This window comes from Eublepharis macularius, chromosome 4 (genome assembly GCF_028583425.1).
Source record: "Eublepharis macularius isolate TG4126 chromosome 4, MPM_Emac_v1.0, whole genome shotgun sequence".
Classification (NCBI taxonomy): domain Eukaryota; kingdom Metazoa; phylum Chordata; class Lepidosauria; order Squamata; family Eublepharidae; genus Eublepharis; species Eublepharis macularius.
The window spans coordinates 133476478-133491053 of NC_072793.1; positions in this window are offsets into that span (position 1 = coordinate 133476478).

The window sequence follows — 14576 nt, forward strand, 5'->3', positions numbered from 1 at the left end:
AACGGTGGGTGATGCCGGCGGCATCTGTGTTTGTGTTTGGCCATCTGTGTTTGGCCGTCAGAGCTGCCTATCAGGGTTTACAGGGATGAGATTGGAGTGCCCATGGCTACAGAACACCCCCTTCCCCCTCCCTCCCCTGGGTGTCTTCTCCCAACTGGTGACTGCTTTGCTGCTCCGTGGTTGGAAGGAAGCCCTGCTGATCAAGGAAAGCTGGGCTTCCATTCGGATTTCCAGGGCGACAGAAGGAGGGGAAACACAGCTCAGGCATTCCCCTGGCTCCGTTGCCCCAGGAATAGATTACTGGTGCCTGAGTGTCTGGCTTCCCAATCCAAGCACAATCCAGCCCCGATCCAGCCCCCTCCCGATCGCTGGATCGTTGGCCGTGGCCGATCACGATCTACTGAGTCACGATCGTGCGATCGCCATTATCGTGGGTTTTTTTGGATTGTAATGCGGATCGTGCCCATCTCTAATAGTGACCATGATCAAGTTCCCATAGGACCCAGGTGGCTCCCTGTCAGGCAGACCTGAGAGGAAACCGCCCTGTCCAGCTCTACTGACTGGGCCCTGCACCCAGTTGGCTGACTGGACAGTTTGAAACGATAGGCTTCCATGCAATCACGTGGAGCCTCTGGGAGCTGCCCTGGCCAGCATGATGCAGTGGACACCTTTTCCCTGTGCTCTGCACCCCACTGCTCTCAAACTGGGCCCCTATTGAATCTGGAGCTGAAGCTTCTTATAAGAACCAGAGAATTCTTATGAATGTTGCTGTCAAGGTGACTGGTTTATGAAAAAATGTAAAAGTAATGTAAGTCTTCTATAATACTTCACAACATGCTCCCTAAAACATCTGTAAATGTTCCTAGTTTGGGCCATAGCATCTTTGGTATAGTCCATTGCTCTTAAGAACTCAGCAAGTTTCTTCATATGCTCCTGAACTCGTACTGGCTATTACCGTTTCTAGAGCTCTTCCTGGAGAAGACTTGTCACAGACTATGTAACAATATCAAATAATGATGGTGGTTATGTGCTTAACTGAATTCATGTGATTTCTCTAATGAAAGACTTTCGAGCAATCACTGTGTAGCAAAATGAGTCGTACCATCAATAATAATACCCTTCAGAATTCTCATTATTATAGCTTGTTCTGATGCCAGCATGATGACGTTTCTGAGCAACTGCACGTTAACATGTTTTGCATTTCTCTACTAATCATTTTAGAGTCATTGGCATTCACCTTGTGTTGACTGTTATTCCAGGGAATACATTACATGAACCAGAAAAAAATGGATGTTTGCCAAAAATCTTGCTTGTATCCTTAACACATTAATGTATTTCTTGGTATGGACATTTAAAAAATTCTGTGAGCAAAAATGATCTCACTGCATGATGAATAACATTAAACCCATAAATAACATTCAGTTTCAGTCATGCCCCTTCGTAATGGTTTGCTCTAATCTTACATACACATGCCCACATCCTTGGATGCCTTTTCAGAGTAAAATAACTATCATTTAACATAGTTCACACATCTGGAGGCTGTTCTTCCAGTTGCCTCATTTACTAGAGATGCACTCTGGCACATGTTCCATAGTTATTGTGGCCACCCAGGGCTTTTTTTCTGGGAAAAGAGGTGGTGGAACTCAGTGGGTTGCCCTTGGAGAAAATGGTCACATGGCTGGTGGCCCCGCCCCCGATCTCCAGACAGAGGGGAGTTTAGATTGCCCTCCACGCCGCTGAGCGGCGCGGAGGGCAATCTAAACTCCCCTCTGCCTGGAGATCAGGGGGCGGGGCCACCAGCCATGTGACCTTTTTCAAGAGGTTCCAGAACAACGTTCCCCCGCGTTCCCCCTGAAAAAAAGCCCTGTGTCCACCACTTGCAATCACTACCTTAATGTTGCCATGCTTTTGCTGGCAATGTTGTTGCATTTCCAACAAGGTTTCTCAGGTTTTCTTCATGCATTTTGAAGTATATGCATCTAAAAACAGTTCAATCGCTCTAGAAACTAACAGATGAAAACAAAATATGTAGCCCCCTTTGACTTTACCAGACAATGTCAACTAACTTGCACAATTTTAATTCACACTTGTTATATGTTGACAGATGAAATGCCATCTTCCTGGTACAGAAAGATGTACTTCTGTGGAGACCTTTCTATGTTTATAGACATCTCTACTACACAGCTGTGCCTAGCACTTATTTAGAAGTTATGTTGATACAAAATGTGGACCTTTTAAATAGAGGAAAACTTGTTTCTTGCAATCACTGGTGTATGGCAGTGGTAGCATCATCATATTGTCTTCTTGAAGTTTCAGCACATTTCTGATGATAACCCTCGTCTCCTAAGTGAGTGTGTAAATGCTGATACCAATTACTCCAGGCTCAGCAGCAAAATGACTGATGATATCTACTGACTTAACTTTACCCACTAATTAGGAGTTTCTCAGCACTGCCTTTCCTACTAACAAACTAGTTGGCTGCTCTTCCAACAGTGATAAATGGCCATTTAGTAGAAAGCCTTTTTTCCACCTTGAGATTTTTACACAGATGGTGCAGCAGTGGTAAAAGAATGGAAGAGGATAAGGCACATATGAAGAAAAAAATCAAGGGATTATGATTGACACATAAGTAAGTAAGTAACAATAAGTAAGTATAAATAAATAACAATTTACTTGCCACATTTGAAAGCACATTTAGCGTGTTATTATTGTGAAGGCTTTTTAAACATAAAATAATAATCATCACTCTCACTCCCCTAACCAAGCCAGAAAAAAAATAGAAATAGCACTATACTCCCTGCTCCTGCTAGTACACTTCAGTCCTACGCAATGTTATGCATTTCTAAGTCCATTGAAATCAATGGTGTTAGAAGGGTGTAACTCTGCTTAGGATTGCCTTGCAAGTCTGGTTCTATTTATTTTATTTTATTTGTAGTCTTCTCTCCCCACATGCAGGCTCAGAGCGGATTCACAACATGTGCATACAAATACAATAAAACAGTAAACAATAAAACAAATAGTGAAATTTAAGCAATCATACAAATATCACTAAAACATAGGAAGGGAGCCCACCTTGCACGCTACATCAGTATCTTTATATTTATGTTTTGATTTATATTTTGAAGGCATCTTACAGGAACAAAAGATGAAATGAAGACCAGTAAAGCTCTCATATACCATGTGGGACTGCTTAGATTCATTTACCTTCCTGCCAGTGACATGACCACTTTTTTTAAACCATTACCGCAACATTAAAATTAACAGGATCATTGGAAAAAACAACTACGTATATTAGCAATGCAACCCTAGCAATGGTCTTCAATGGACTTAGAAAGCTGTTACTCTGCTTAGGATTTCGTTGCAAAGCTTTTATTATATTATCTCTCAAATAAGTGTGGTACTTTTGTCATGACTAGAACACCTTGGTTTAGCATCGGTTAGAGAGAATCAATTTTTTCCCCCCAAGCCAGCATCTCCTAGTCTTCCTGTTCCTTCTATAACTTGTTAATAATATTAACACTATCAAGTCTGCTTGACTAGACTTTCCTATACTGATATTACAATGATGTACAGTTTATTTTCCTCCAGTCATTTCTGAGACTAAGATGACAGAGCATTTCATCTGATTCATGCTTCATATAATCCCCCCTTCCTGTTTCTCCTGATTAATCTCTCTGCTGTAGATTGAACAAGTTTTATCTTATTACCTTCCAGCACCTAAAATGCTCCTGCTACTTCTTACATGTTGTTTATATGTAGGACAAAATTAAATCCAACATAGGGCAGTGGTTTTCAACTTTTCCAGACCTGAAACCCACCTTTAATTCTCCCTCCCTGGAAAAGCATAAAACCCACAGAGATGAAGCATGTGACGGGAAGTTATGTGAAAGCAGAGTCATATTTCAGGGAAATTAGGAACCAGAATGATGAACTCACCAGAGTCAAGAGGGCCCTAAGCAGCAGACCAAGGAAGCCAGATCCAGGAAGCACCCTGGTATACTGCAGCAAGGAACAAACCAAAGGTCAGAGCCATGAAGTTAACCTTCACTGCTGAGTAGGGGTGTGCAAAGGCACCTCGATTCGGCTTTCCCGATTTGAGTATACCTGAATCGAGAAGCCGATTCAGGAATAGCCGAATCCCAACTCGCCAAGCCGATTCGGGAATGGCGATTCGGGATGATTCGGGATGATTCGGGAAAGCTTTTTCAATGGGAAAAAGCTTCCCCAGGTTTCTCTGAAGCCTGGGGGAGGCATTTTCCCACCGAATCAAGCCAAAATTGGTGGGGGCCTTCCTCTAACTCCTCTCTAACAACCCTCCAAGTATCAGACCGATTGGACTTTGGGGGGCCATGTTATGGCCCCCCAAACCAGGTCACCCTATCCTCGCCTAAAAAAGCGCATAGCTTTAGGTTGCTGCTGCTGACCTTCATTCATTTTTTCCTATGGGGAAAAAATGAAGAGGCAGGCTTCCTTTGCCAGGGGTGGCATTTTGCATGCAAAATGCCCCCCTACCCTCAGGGGCCCTTCTCCCACCTTTCCTCCCACCCGCCACCAAGGCACAGCCTGCTCCCACTTGGGGGGGGGCATTTCATGGCCTCCCCAAGTAGGTGCTCCACCTGGGGGAGGCTAGTCTTGCCAGGGGCAGCATTTAGCATGCAAAATGCCCCCAACCCTCTGGGGCCCTTCTCCCACCTCTACTCTCACCCCCCACCAAGGCTCAGCCTGCTCCCACTTGCGGGGGGCATCTCATGGCCTCCCCAAGTAGGTGCTCTCAGCCCCCAAAGCCCACCCCCCACTGCCCCACACAAACCCAATTCCCCCCAGCTGCCATACACAGACCCAAATCCCCACATTAGCCCCTCACTGACCCAAATCCACCCCCAGCTCCCCACACCCATAACCCCAGGAACAGGCTGACCAGCCCTCTCCCTTTGTTCCCTATGCTGGGAACTTCCAAACTCTCTTTCCCAGAGCAATTCTGCACAGCCCAAGGGTGCCACAATGGTGGGCACACTTCTGAGTGCCAACTTGTCCCTGGGAAAGAGCACCTGACACACAGACAACCACCCCCTGACACCCCCACCACCTACAGAGATGGCTGGCCAGCCTTCCTCATTGTTCCCTATGATGGGAACCAACTGCACAACAAAGAATAAAACATGAACAACACAAAATAAAGTTTTTTAAAAATTATTTTCTCCCTTTCAAAGTACAAGTAGGCAAAGCATTATGACACATTACACCAGCAGTCCCCCACACAGAAAAATTAACACAACTCACTTAACATCAGAGAATCACAAAAACACAATTCCTGTCAAAAACACTTTATTTCTTGAACAGCTTTAGGTTACACAGCAGGGGGGGCACACCAAAGGGCATGGCAGCAGTATCTTACACAAAAATAACACAACTCACTTCACATTAAAGAATCACCCCAAAAATTGCTGTCAAAAGCACTTTATTTCTTTAACTGCTTTAGGTTACACAGTAGGAAGGCACAACAGGGCATGAAAGCAGTGTACTTCACAAAAATAACAACTCACTTCACATCAGAGAATCACCCAAACACAATTGCTGTCAAAAACGGTAAAGTGGGTTGTATTATTTTGTGTAGTACACTGCTATCATGCCCTGTTATGCCCTCCTACTGTGTAACCTAAAGCAGTTAAAGAAATAAAGTGTTTTTGACAGGAATCGTGTTTTTGTGATTCTCTGATGTTAAGTGAGAGTTGTGTTGTTTTTCTGTGTGGGGGACTGCTGGTGTAAGGTGTCATAATGCTTTGCCTACTTGTACTTTGAAAGGGAGAAAATAATTTTAAAAAAAACTTTATTTTGTGTTGTTCGTGTTTTCTTCTTTGTTGTGCAGTTAGTTCCCATCATAGGGAACAATGGGGAGGCTGGCCAGCCATCTCTGTAGGTGGTGGGGGTGTCAGGGGGTGGTTGTCTGTGTGTCAGGTCAGGTGCTCTTTCCCAGGGACAAGTTGGCACTCAGAAGTTTGCACACCATTGTGGCACCCCTGGGCTGTGCGCAATTGCCCTGGGAAAGAGAGTTTAGAAGTTCCCAACATAGGGAACAAAGGGCGAGGGCTGGCCAGCCTGTTCCTGGGGTTATGGGTGTAGGGCTGCTGGGGGTGGATTTAGGTCTGTGAGGGGCTAATGTGGGGATTTGGGTCTGTGTGTGGCAGCTGGGGGAAAATTGGGTTTGTGTGGGGCTGTAGGGGGTGGACTTTGGGGGCTGAGAGCACCTACTTGGGGAGGCCATGAAATGCCCCCCCCAAGTGGGAGCAGGCTGAGCCTTGGTGGGGGTGGGAGGAAAGGAGGGAGAAGGGCCCCTGAGGGTTGGGGGGCATTTTGCATGCAAAATGCCACCCCTGGCAAAGGAAGCCTGCCTCTTCATTTTTTCCCCATAGGAAATAATGGAGATCAGCAGCAGCAAGCACAAAATAGGAGATTAGCAGCAGCAACCTAAAGCTATGCCCTTTTATAGGCGAGGATAGGGGGACCTGGTTTGGGGGACCATAACATGGCTCCCCAAAGTCCAATCTGTCTGAAACTCGGGGGGTTGTTAGAGGGGAGTTAGAGGAAGGCCCCCACCAATTTTGGCTTGATGCGGTGGGAAAATGCCTCCCCCAGGCTTCAGAGAAACCTGGGGAGGCTTTTTTCCATTGAAAAAGCTTTCCCGAATCGCCCCAAATCGCCCCGAATCGATTTGGGGCATGTCGATTCAGGATTCTCGAATCGATTCGGGATTCCCCCAATCGATTCGGGATTCCCCGAATCACCCCGAATCAGGGTGATTTGGGATTTTTTCGGGATTCAGATTCCCGAACTGCACACCCCTACTGCTGAGGGAACTTGTTTCATTGTCCTGTTGTTCCTCTCAGCATGCGTGCAAAGAGACACAGGAGAAGTGGTGCTTAGAGGTGTGCATTTGATATACTTGAACTACAATTAGCTGTTTCAGGTCAGCTCGGGGGGATATCCAAAATAATTCCAAACTCTTTAATCCAGCAATTGAATATATTAATTATATCACTATAACAGTATAGCAATATGTGTATTGGGTTCTCTGAATTCACGGGTTTCATTTATTTAATAAACTAAGTGTCTAGCCTCTTCTGTTATGGACATATAAAGGAAAAAGCAAAACTCAGCAACCAAAGGGGCTAGGGACATGCTTTTAAAAAAATAAAAGCTGAGGATTAAGAGTACCTGATACACATAAGGTTATACCATCATGTTAATATAACACTATTCATTTGCCAATTTTTTTTTTTAAAAAAACCAAAAGTCCCCAATGGTGTGGAGGGGGCAGGAAATAGCCATTGCAGCAGCCCAGCCTCACAGGAGTACAGGAGCCTGCCTGCCATTTTTCAACCATGGGGAGGACTCTGCCACCTCTCATGCTGGCAGTGCAGAGGAGCCTGCATCTGGAATGGTAAGTACAAGACCAGCTTCCTCTCTTTCTATCTATTCCTCCTTGCTCCTACCGCACAACCCCCCCCATCTCTAACTGGTAATAATACTAAATGTGGATCCAATTTTTTTAAAGTGCACAGCTCTATTGGCACCCTCACACTTTCTGCATATGTGACTAGCATCTGGTCCTTCCAGAAAGCAGTAACATAGTTGCTTTACAGAGCCTCCCAGCTCGGCAGGTTGTGGTTGCAAGCACTGGCTTGCAGATGCTGAGAGATTTTGAGAGCAGTGCCTGGGCAGGATGTGATGTCACTCCCAGGTGATGCTCTAGGGATTTATCCTAATATATAAACTGAAGAAAGTAGAGACATGAGAAAATTCCAAGGTTGTCACGATGGAGGCCATTTTCCAGCCATATTTTCTTCAGGTCCTTAATTTCTCAAGGATAGGGGATTGGAGCAGACAGTGGGGGGCTACCTGCAGCAGGCAGGCATGTTGTAGCCATTCGATCTCTGTGGTTTTACAGGTGGCTCTCTGCCACAAACCACGTGCTAAAGACCACAGGCGTATGATACCCTTTCTTAAGTGGCTTACTTCATACATTACGATATACCCAACTCCTAAGCACTTTAATTAAATCATCATCTTAATAACAGATTCTGCATTTAATACATTTTAAACACACTCATTTTCTTTTGATGTTCTAAGGGTTTTGCTGAAGATATTAAAATGTATAAATTACATTATCTCGTATCTCTAAAAGGTTTTCACAAAACTGATAAAATGAAACAAGAGGAATAAATCAGCAGATCCACTTCCATCACCTACCCACATAATAAAATATAGACTAAGTAAAGATGACTTATCAAAGTGCTCGTGCATATTCTGTTTGTTACAGGCTCTATTCATTTCACACGTGTAAGAATTTTGTTGAGATTTATAGTGTAGGTTTATACTCTTCTAAATACATTCAAATCAATAGGCTAAAAAAGATGTAACTCTCCTTAGGATTCCACATATTCTTTTTGAGGTTCGTGCTTCCCTGAATCCTGGTTAAAAACAGATGGCCAAAGTGGATGTTCAAAGATGAAAAGAGTAAGGTTATAGTATATGATTTTGTTAATTTGTGTTCATTAGCATTTCAAAATCCAAACACTGTACTTCTTTCTTATGTATTTACCAAATTATATGGAACTACTCTTGAAAAAAAGTATAGATGTTATATGTGAATAAAGGAACAAAGTGCATATAAATGTAAATGGGATTCATGCAGCACATTCTAAAAATTATATTCCTGGCTCTGCAGCACTCTAATAGAATTTGTTTCTGATTTAAGATACTAGAGTGACTAGTCTGAGGAAAGAGAGAGCATTGATATGACAAGTTCATAGACTGCTCACATAGGAGTTGTCTTTAAGAAAGCTTTAATTCACCAAGGGCTTATCAAAAGGCCACAGGCATTATTGGAAATCGTTACTTTGACTGCTGTTGGCTTTGAATTTAGAGCCAGATTGTCAGCACCTCTGTGTAATGCAGTGACATCAAATTTATAATAATATCTGACTGACTTACAGTCCATTCAGCCTTCCTGTTATATTTAGGAAAGAGATTTTCAAAGGCTATGAGGGTAGCTAAGCAGCTAACTTTCAATGCTTCTTTTGGGAGTAAAAGTGTCTTTTTATCTTTAACTCCACTAGCAGACAATTTTTCGAAAGACTGTAGCAGTTTCTCAGTCCTTGCCAAATTAATGATCATATAAGTGATACTTCACGGGCTACTTGGGGGTGTTAATATTAGAAAATGCCCTAGTCCTAATCCTTAACAATTTTTTAAAAATCTTGCAGCCAAATTGGACAAGTAGTGTTTGGTTCCACCTCCTGTTCACTTTTTGCCCTTCAAAAGAAGTCAGCCTGGGAGAGCTAACAAAGAAAGATAAATTGTCCTCCTGCAGCTTTCTCCTGAATGAGGTGCTGGTGTGACTGAATGAACTTTGGTAGCCAAAAGCAGCTTTGGACACTGAGATCATGTGCATTCCTGGTCTCTTTTGAATAAGATAGTGCAGACCTGTTTGTTACATTGAAGTGGTTAGTGAAAAAATTAGTTAAAAATTGGTTTAATCAAGCATCACTTTATATCTGTTTTATTTTTTTTGTTGTACTTTGATGTTAAAACCAGCACTTGCCAGATAGGTACCTAAGAAGGTGGGCTTCCCCACACCTTATGCTTACATGATTTTATATTATTTCACTATATATGGTGGAATTACTTGAATAAATGGTTCAAATGAAGACAATATCAGCCCTTGAATTAAATGGCTGCCAAAAGCATGAAAATTATTGGCCTGGAACACTAAAGAGGAGTGAGAACTTAGATTCAGTATCAAATCTTTAAATACAGCAAAGAGATCTAGGGCTTTTGAGGGAGGGATGATTCATTCTAAACAACTAATTTTGTGACAATTAGTTTGAATGTATTTGAGAAAATGAAAGGGAGAAAGAGCAAGCAGCAGCCAGAATTTGCATAACTAAGCTTTTGAAAATCAATGGTTTGCAACCCCAGCCGGAATGAAGAGACAGACACATGCTTGGAACTAAAGGGCGTTTATTAACATGACCGTAAACATAAACCATTGCAAGGGTCAACTAAGTGGTACAGGTCAAGCTATGGGGTCATCCCTGGACCTCTGCCTTGACCTGTCTGGGCGAGCCCCACAGCCCCGGGTGTAGGCCATTCCTGGAATGGCTGCAACCCAGCTGGCCAGGCAAATTGAACCCCCCATCAAGCACCTAACGCCCCAGCCATACAGCATGAGGGAAGGCCTTGTCCCTGGGGATCCCTGCAGGCATCTGCCCGTGTTAAGGTAGCTGTCACAAGCATACCGCACTGTTGACAGATCCTGTTCCCTACCCATGGGGAAGCGCCACTGGGTGCTCACTGGCCCGCGCCCTATTCCCAAAACTCTCCTACCAGCAACCTAACCAAAACAGCACCACCCAGGCCAATACCTCAAACCTCTGCCAAGGTAGGTGAAAAAAAAACACTTCTCAACAGTCAATCAGGGAAAAGGGTAAAAAATTCCTACCTGGTTCTGGAAACTGCAGCCGGCTCCTCCTATAGAACTCACTCCTATAAATACTCCCAGTACGTTTAAGGCTTCTAATGAGAATATAAATCAATAGTTTGACTGTGCCACCTAGTTTGAAGTAAGTGCTTAATGTGTTTGCAACCTCTATATCAGGAGGTGTGGCCCAAACTCTCAATATCTGTGAAGGTGTTGTTATACAGACCAAAAGGATAAGGGGAAGTGGGAGGTATACTTAGAACAAGTTGAACGCCAGAGGCACTGCTACAACACAGAGTTTCATCCCTTACCTGACTAGTCATTGTGTGTATTCATGAGATGATGATGGCCATAAATCATGCCCATAGCCTTTAATGCCATCAGCCACAACAATACTGCCACTGTCCATTCCTCCAGGGCCTGCCCCAGCTGCTTGGGTAGATTATCAGACTAGCATACCAAGTGAAATGGTCTGGTATACCACTCTTTGGCACATATACCAGTTGCCTATTCCCACTCTACACTAGACATGGGCACGAACGGGAAGAAGAACCGAACACCCTGTTCGTGGTTCGTTGCCATCCACGAACAATGAACAACAAACATGGATGAACATGGACTGTTCCTGGACATGTTCGTTGTTAGTTATTCGTGGGGGCCAGATCAACCCCACTTACCTGGCCCTTTAAAGATCCCTTTAAACTATCAGCTGGCAGGCAGCAGGGGGGATTCCCCCCTGCTGCCTGCCAGATGATAGTTTAAAGGGCCCTGTCCTGGCAAAAACAGCAGTGTCTGCTGGCAGCTAGTTTGAGGGGTTACAAACTGACCTTCCTAATGTCCAATACCCACCAAATTTGCAGGGGAAATAGTCCTCACTGTCCTCTGAAGACCCCCCCCCCCAAGTTTTACAGAGATTGCACGCCGGGAAAGGCATGATCCACGGGTCTCCCCGTTAGCTGTCATTTTCTCTTCACAGTGGCAAAAAATGGGACTCTCTGCTGGAAGTACTTTGAAGGGTTAAAGCCAGAAGGAGTTCAGACAGAGTTCAGTCTCTTCCTCAGGTTGCCAAGGGTATTGATTGCAGGTGCCAGACTGTCTGGCTTGCTGAACAGCTGCAGAAGGCAACGAACGAGGCTTGCAATGACCACCTGTTCGTTTAGGATGGGGCCTCATGAACAGCTTGTTCGTGAACAGCAGATTGGGCTGTTTGTGGGTTTTTTCTGTTCGTAATGCTGTTCGTGCCCATGTCTACTCTACACTAATCCTTGTCGATTCTAGAATTTTTTTTTACATGATTCTAACAAATAGCAATTGGTTTAATGGGGCAGATAAAACAGGAAAACTTACAGTCAACAAATAATAACTGGATTCAAATGGTAATCATCCAAGAATTTAACCAACCTTCTGAGAATGTCTGTACAGTTCATTGGGCCCTTCCTTCAGTTTGTGTGATAATTCTAGAACTACTTTTGTTCCCAATATGCTGGTAATGCTCCTTTGTTCCTGTTCTAAATCCTCAGTGATATTCAGTGACGGTCTCAGTGACCTGTTCCTCCATTACACTATCATAGTCTCCTTCAAGATGGGTTGCCATGTTTGTCTGTCTGTAGCAGTAGAAAAGAGCAAGAGTCCAGTAGCACCTATAAGACTAACAAAATTTGTGGTAGGGTATGAGCTTTCCTGAGTCACAGCTCACTTCTTCAGATACTCAGTTCTTCAGTGACTCAGAAAAGCTCATACCCTACCACAAATTTTGTTAGTCTTATGGGTGCTACTGGACTCTTGCTCTTTTCTATAGTCTCCTTCACTATTTCTCTTCTTGATTCAACCTTTCCCTGAACAAGGGCAACTCTGTCAAGAAGAAGGATATAGGGAAATGTATTCCCCATATTTAACATTACCATTACAAACTTTTCTTAAAGTTGCATCTTGCTGTAGTCCAAGTGTTCAACCAAAATACAAACTCCTGTCCTAGATATTTCATACAGTAACATTCCCAACAACCTATAAATGGACTTTTATGTTTGTACGAAAAACATGTTACAAAGAACGTTCATCACAATGAGCACTTTAATTTAAAATAAAATCATTTGTTTACATCTGTAGCCTCTTTCATTTGTGAAGGAACAGTGAATGAAATTGGCAGGGAGGAGAGGAAACAGATTATTGATACCTTTGAAGAAGGAACAATTGATAGCAGTTAAGTAAAACCATATATAATTCATTGTTCTATGCATCTTTAAAAATAAGCAATAAAACCCAGTTGGTAGGTACTACATTCATGGCTTAATTTAAAAAAAGAACTTAAAAGACAAACCAATCAGTGAGAAGTCTACAGTTCTTTTCACTAGATTTACAGCAGATTAAATCAGAAGTCAAAGACAGCAACTCACAAATGGTATAGAAACAGTTTTAGAGGAACATCTCAGAGTCCATTCTTCCACGGTATTTTGATTGCAGCTGACATATTGAGGGAAAGCTGTATTTTAAAATTGCCCATTCTTCCATCTCTGTGCAGAATCTTTTCAATGTAGTGGAATATATTATATTCAAAATGTTTACTTCTGAGAACCCTATATAGGTCTAACATCATTTGAAATTATGCTAAAGGGGCTGGATGTTATAAGCAGGCCAGGGAACCATGCATTGGATGTAGCCAACTTTTCTGCTGTGGGAAAGGAATTTGGAGTCCCCTTTGACCACCCAAAGTGTCATTGGGGGTGGTAAGAAGGGAATTGGGTAGGACTGAGTAACACATTACCAAATTGGTAAAGGAGCAACACAGAGGCAGAAAAAGGCAGGTGGAAAAGATACTTAGATGCGGAACCACCAAGGAAAACTCTACAGATGAAAGTAATGTCAAATCCCCTGTGCTTCTCACTTCCCTTAAAAGCCCCTTACTAGGATCAATATAAGTCAGTTGTGACTTGACAGTACATACATACATACAAACAACAGACCAGAAAATTCACCGATACGTTATTCCTGCTCCTTCATGCTCACTCACTGCCTGGTCAGTCCCTCTGATGGCTTGTAAACAGAAATGGGAGTCATTGTGCATATCTTAGGCACTTGTGGGAACTCCCCCAGCCAATCGATGATGTGGAGAAGATGATATGGTTGACCGAGCAGATGAGAGAGCAGAAAAGGCCAGAATGACATAATCAGCACTTGATTTGCGGGTATGCTACAAAAAGGTGTTAATATTAAAATGGAGCTGACTGTGCGTTCAGAACACTGTGGGCTCCCTTTCTATATCAGGTTGTCTTCAGCCAGATGGATTCTTCTGGGTTAGATCCCACAGGACTAAAGAGTTTATTGCTGACATGATTTTATGAAGTAAATAATCCTGTTGCTTTTCTGATTCTATGGAAGTTTTTTCCCCCTGTGTACAATTCTGGTCTTTACAAAGCTTTGAGAAATTCTCAGGTTGGAGTTTTATTTCAATGTCATAACTACTTTTCTTTACAATATTTGTTTTGGATTAACCTCCTTCAAATGTTGTGACATCTCTGGTGAAAAGCACGTAAGAAGTAGAAAAAATCAACTGGGACTGCAATCCTTAGTTTTTCTGAGCATCATGACATATTGTGCTAAGACAGCATGACTCAAACTGGGACCCAGACACTCCAGGCAGTCCATGGGTCTTTTTAAGGAAAGAGGGCAAGTCGTTCTTCGGCCCCTCAAGCTAACATGAAAACAATTGTTTTCATCAGATGCCAGCATCTAATCATTCAATCTCACCTTCAGTCCATACCTGAAGACCTTGCTAGAGAGCCACACCCTTCTGGCATTGCCCTTATGGAGACATCTACATTTCGGCCACAGGTCACAGACAAAAAATATATTAAAGGCCGCCAACAGGGCAACACTACAACACTGGTCTGGATGTGAAGCCCTTTCAAGCCATCTTATGTTTCCCAGTATTGACTGGGAGTGAGTAAAACACTGCCCTGCACAAACGAGCACCTGGGCTGGAGTTACTGTCAGCTGGCTGTTTTCAGCTTTGGGTTACATCTCTACTACTTCTCCCACCACGTCACTTACTTCATAAATCATAATCAATAGTGTGTGCTGTATTTTTAAAATCCCATTG